The sequence below is a fragment of the Grammomys surdaster genome, unplaced genomic scaffold (genome assembly GCF_004785775.1).
Source record: "Grammomys surdaster isolate TR1022 unplaced genomic scaffold, NIH_TR_1.0 136, whole genome shotgun sequence".
Classification (NCBI taxonomy): Eukaryota; Metazoa; Chordata; class Mammalia; order Rodentia; family Muridae; genus Grammomys; species Grammomys surdaster.
The window spans coordinates 703858-709857 of record NW_021604594.1 but is presented as its reverse complement, the minus strand read 5'-3'; positions in this window follow the sequence as shown (position 1 = coordinate 709857).

Genomic DNA, 6000 nt, shown 5'->3' with positions numbered 1-6000 from the left:
CTACATTGTGAGTATCCAGACAGCCAAAGCTACACAGTAAAACCCTGTCTCAAAATAAAAGACAAGAAATGATTCATTCAATCTGGACATGGTGACATGTGCTTATAATGTCAGCACTTTGGCACGCAGGAGACTGAAGCAAAAGAGAAGGTGGTTTGGGGCCAATACAAGATCAATGACAAGATCCTGTCTTAAAAACAAAGCAAACAAGGAGAGAAGGAGGAAAGAAAGGAAGGAGAGAGAAAAGGAAGGAGGGAGGGAGGGTCTTTAATGTGCCCAAATTAACAACATGTTCCACTTGTATAACATTCAGACTTCGTGCGGCAGCTCCCCATTGTACACCTACTCCAGAAGCATGTGGTGGGGGGGGTGAACTGTGAGAATAGTTTCAAGTTTGCACGTGTATAAAATCCCAAGGTTTCCTCTGGAGATGATTCTTATTCAGCAGACCAGAGTATCTAGCTTCTCCACACTTAGGGAAGATAAAGTATCCTTGTAACTTCGCAGATTCATGCAGACAACAAGAAGGCTTGAGGAGTCAGCTACTTACCTCATGCTGAATAGTGTTCTAGAAATCCTGTGGTAAATACAAAAGCCCCAGACCTCAAGAAATGTACAGTCTTGCATTAAGACTATTTGCCCCAAGATACAGTTTCTAAAAAATCAATGGTGGTTCTGCCTCTCCAAGCAAAGCCCTGCTTTCCTACTGGGCAGCCTCCTTCCTGAGCACTAGATGGCATATGGAAGCCAAGAGGTCCTATCTTTGAGGGAGTGACTGGTTTAGGAGGAAGCATATGGTCAGAGACACAGTTGACTGAAGCTTAATTTTAACATTCTGAGAATACTTTTCTCCCTTTCATGCTGCAGGAGATCTGGGCCAAGGACTGTGAGTGGGTGAAAAGGGAAAGAGAAATGGAAAGCTAAAAATGACAACAAGGGGGCAACGGTACATTCTCACTTGAGAAATAACTGTGAAGACACTGCTGGGGGGTTGGGCAGGGTAGGTGTATGCAAATGATATGTAAATTGCACCCACACCAGCTCCAATTTTTACAGTCCTTTTAGTTTACATACTTAAGTGGGGGTCACTTTGTACACTTCCAGGAGTTGAGGAATTAGTCATTGCTGTCCTCTCTCACCACATTTGATCGTGGGTGAGACACTTCCCCGCTGCAGCCCTTTGCTTTTCCTTTCACACAGCAGAATTGGAGACAGTCTTGGAGGTTTCATCTAGGTTTCATGGACATTCTTGGTTCAGAGAGCAATAATTTCCTTTGCCATCACTATTTTCAAGAAATTAACCCCACAAGCAGAACACTCAGAAAATCCAAATCATAGCAACTACATGGAATAAAGGGGGATAAAGGGAAAAGAAAATTATAGACAACTATTATCCATAGAAGAGAGTAGAAAAAACAGATATGTTCCTCGTACAACAAGGCTGTTGAGATCTCTCCACAATGTTCTAAAATCCAGAGATAGAGAATTGTATACTGACCGTGTTTCCATAACATCTTACATGGTGCTGGGGATATATTAGGCTATAAAATTTTTAGTTGATAGAAGGAAATTTTCCCATCTGGATTCTTTTCTTTTCTAACTAGTAAAGTGGCCAGTACCACAGGCATCCAAGAAGAAATCTTTGTTTTGTTTTTATTTTCATTTGGTGGTAGTGGCAGTTGTTAGAGACAGGGTCTCATTACATAGCCCAAGCTGACCTCAATGTTGGAACTCTCCTGCTTTACCCTTCCAAATTCTGGGATTGCATGCATCACTGTGCCCAGATCCAGTAAATTCCTTTTGGGGGTTGACTTTTAATATTCTTTCCAAGTCTATGAAAGCTTAAATTAAATTGAATTGAATTCCCTGAAAGTCAGGCTTTTAGCTTCTCACTTGAGTCTGTATCTGAGGTCATCTTGTATACGTTCCACGCCAGCTCCAGTCTCTGGTAGGGTATCCTTCTTGCCTCAGATTCTCAGTGTAGAAAAGTTAACAGCATGTCCGTGTCTTTGGTCTTGGGTCCTCCCTGAGACACCTCTGAGCAAGTTTCAGTTTGCTTTTTGGATTTTGTACTTCCCCCAAAGTCATTTCCTTCTGTGATTTAACTGATAGATATATTTTTAAAACCACTGTCTTTCAAACTATCTCAAGTGTGAACCACAAAAGCACCCTGGTCCCTCCTCCCAGGTGCCTAGAGTTTGGTTGATTACTAACATGATCAACAAAGGGATCCTTGGAGGACCACAAGGAGTTAAATTCATTTTAATAGTTACAGGGTTTTTGTTTTTTTTTTTTTTAGCTTGCATTAAAAATACAACTCTTATGCTGAATACATGCATTTTAGGGAACAGTGCCTCATAAGGTGAAAGTAGTTTTATTTATCTTCAAGTGAGTTCTCTTTTGTTTGTTTTGTTTTTTCTTGTTTGGTTGGTTTGGTTTAGCTTTGGTTTTGGTTTTTTAAGACAGGGTCCCTCTACAGAGCCCTGACTGTCCTGGAACTCATTATGTAGATCAGGCTAGCCTTGAACTCAGAGAGATATCCCTGCCTCTGCTAGCATTAAAGATGTGTGCCACCATACCACCAATGAGCTCTTAATACTAAATAAATATTGCTAGTAGCATGTAAATTTGGCAAAAAAACATGATCAACATGATCAAATTACTGCAGTAGGCTATACTCTGTACACTGTTGGGCAGTATTGAAGAAGAAAAAAAAACTACCTAGTCCCTAATATTGAAACTGTCATTTAATTGTTTTCAAAACGTTTCTAACAAAGAATTAAGTGGCACACCGAGGATGAATTGTTGTAGCATTTTAGAAGAAAGAAAAAAATCCATTCAGTTGGGATAGACTGGGAGGAGGGGAAATTTTAATTAAATATTTAAATCTGGTTATAATAAACCAAGATAGTAAAAAAGAAAAGCATTGTGGGCTTTAGAAACAAAAGCAGGAACCAAAAAAAAAAGTGCTTCCTTGCAAGAGGCTAGCTAGCTAGCGGGGACACAGGGGCAACTTGTACCCAGACTATGGAAAGCAGGCTAAAAGATCCAAGCACAGTGAGAGGCAATGGTAAAGTTTCTGAAAGCTGTCAGACTCAGCATCTTCAGTCTTGGAGGCTGGGGGCCATTCATGACTGAGGGGCCATGATATGAAGTCATTAGCCCTTGAAGTCCTGTCCTTCCCACACTCAGTGAAAAGGTCAGTTGTCTAAGAGGGGCTGAAGTGGGATGTGGAGGCTTGCATGAGAGAGGTAGCTGTAAGTGGAAGGCTGAGGTGACAGACTTTGAGCATCCTGGAGAAGAAGAGGTGTGCCTGAGACAGGGTCATTAAGAGGTAGAAACCCATAGAGAAAGATGTCCAAGTGCTGCTGGACATCTGCTGCAGCGTGGCATTTAGCACTGCTATGTGTGGACAGCATTACCTCGAGGCTCCCTCTACCCTTCAGCCCTCTGAATCTGCAGGATACAGCATGTTACAAATGTTACTCAGACTCATCCTTTTCCATTTTTTGCCATCTCTATAACCATTTACCAGTCTTCAGCAGCTGCTCAAATCCTTCATGGAAACACTGGCCTTTAGCAACCCAACAAGAATGTACTATTCAAACCAATTACCCTCTTGTGTCTTTGTTTCAAAGAACAAAGCTATATCTAGCATATTTAGTGAATTTAATTTGCAATCCACAGTCCATATGAGATGCTATCCACTGGCATCTCACTAGATACCAGACATCACAGTGGTATCTATCTTCTAAGTGCTATCTCCCACGTGGCTCAATCAACTCTCCTGCAAAGATTTTTCTAGACAGCTTTACAGATGAGGATTCTAGGAGTGATAGACATAGACCACCACTGTCATCAACAACATAAATATATTTTTTTTAATTGTATGGACCATTAGTGAGGCACACTTTTATGCATATATGTGTTTCCACACACAGGCTTAGTTGAGTGGGAAAGAAAGACCTGCTCTAAACGCATTCCATGGGATGGCATCTTTGAAGAAGGCAAAAAGTAGATAGCCCACTGAGTAGAGCATCCTCTGCTGTTAGATTCTCAGTCTACACAGATGTAAACCATTCCCTCCCTCCATAGTGGCCCATAATGTCTCAAACCACAAGCCCAAAGTAAGTCCTTCCACCCTTACATTGATTTGTCAGGTGTTTGGTTAGAGCCACAAGAAAAGTAACACTGATCAACATCAGAAACTTACACCTGGTGGGCAGAAGAGATGGCTCAGTGGGTAAGAGTGTTTGCTGCTCCTGCAGAGAACCAGGGTTCAGTTCCCAGAACCTACATAATTATCACAACTCTCGGGATCCAGATCAATTCAAGGCTTTCTCAGAAGCTATGATGAAAAGAAAAAGCAAATGTTGGTTCTGTGTCCTTGTCCAGGGGCAGACTTGGAGTGGGGGCAGAGCCAGTGCCTCAAAAGGAATCAAGGTTGCGGACTGGGGAACAACGACTCTTTCACTGGGGCTGTGGTTATCAGTCAGCTAGTTGTGTCTGAAGTATCCTGTATTCTTTTTAGCAACATTCCCTGGCTTAGCTTTCTGATGATTTTGTCCTTTTCTTGCCTGTAGATAGTATGCAAGAAGCTGTGCTGCTTAAGAAACTTGGTTGCCATAAGTCTTCAGCATAGGCCAGACCTCCCTGGGCCCAGTTCTTTGTCTTCTTTATTCCTCATCCCTGTCCTCCCCCGACTATCTCACAGTTCAGGATCCTTTTACTTCCACAGGGTCAAGTCACACATCACCTGTAACTACAGTGGCAATGGATCAGAAGCCTCTTCAGACCCCCACAGCAGCAGGCACTCACGTGGTGCACAAGCATACATTCAGGCAAAACACTTATGTACATAAATACATCTTTTTAAAAAGGAAGGAAGGAAGGAGGGAGGGAGGGAGGGAGGGACAGAGGGAGGGAGGGAGGAAGAGAGAGAGAGAGAGAAGAAATGGAGGGAGGAAAGAAGGCTGGTCTTGAACTCACAGACAACCTCCTGTCTCTGCCTCCCAAGTGTTAGGATTAAAGGCAAGGACCACCACATCTGACCCAAGACGAGATTTATAAGTGAATCTTTTTAAATACGACATAAATATGACATGTCAGACGACTAACCTCTGGCGAGCACTGCTAAACTGTGCTTTCCACATTATTGAATAATTGAATCTATGCAGTCTCTAACCTTGAACTGTCACTGAGTTTATAACTTCCCTATAAACTTCAGGGTAAACAAAGTCACACTGAGATGCAAATGATGGGGCTCAGTTAAACTTACGTACTAGGAAAGTAACTCCAAATGCCAATGGAGTAGGGCGGGTGGCTCAAATTCAAATCTCAGAAAAATCACAGGTATTTCTCTCTGGTCAGTCTTTAAGGTACTGAAATTGCATGTATTTGATTGGCTAATTCCTCAAGTCCTATGTAATCAGCTTCCTTCAGGCGCCTCTTTCTAATCCCTGATTCCCAAACTTAAAATTTTGTAGCCCCTATATTGCCAGCCCCTAAAGAATCTTCTGCCTGTCAGTGCTAATAGGGTCACTAACTCCCACTTCAGGGTATTGCCCTTTTCTTCCTCTCCATCTTCCCTAATGCTCAATATTCTACTTCCAGCTCCTATGCTTCCTGGTTCTGAACCTTCCCAGGTCACTCCAATCCTCAATCACCCCTCATCTATGTGTTCCCCTGCAGAGTGTGTACCCCTTAATTCACTCATTGTTTTCTGGGAACAAGTTTTCCTTCCAACACAATTTTTAAGGTGCCAAGTACCTACAGCCTTGTCTTATGCTTTTTTGACGATGCTTGTTTATATATTTGGCAACAACTGCCATTGTTCAAATATTTTGAATAATATTCAACAACTTGCATGTGCTTAATAAAAAAATCTTGAAACGGTCTGTTTAAAAGTTGCACCGTGAAAAGGAATCAGTAAAACACAGTGGTGGGGGCGGAGAAAGACTAGAAGCATCAACAAAGACCTATTGAACAATTGTGAAGTGT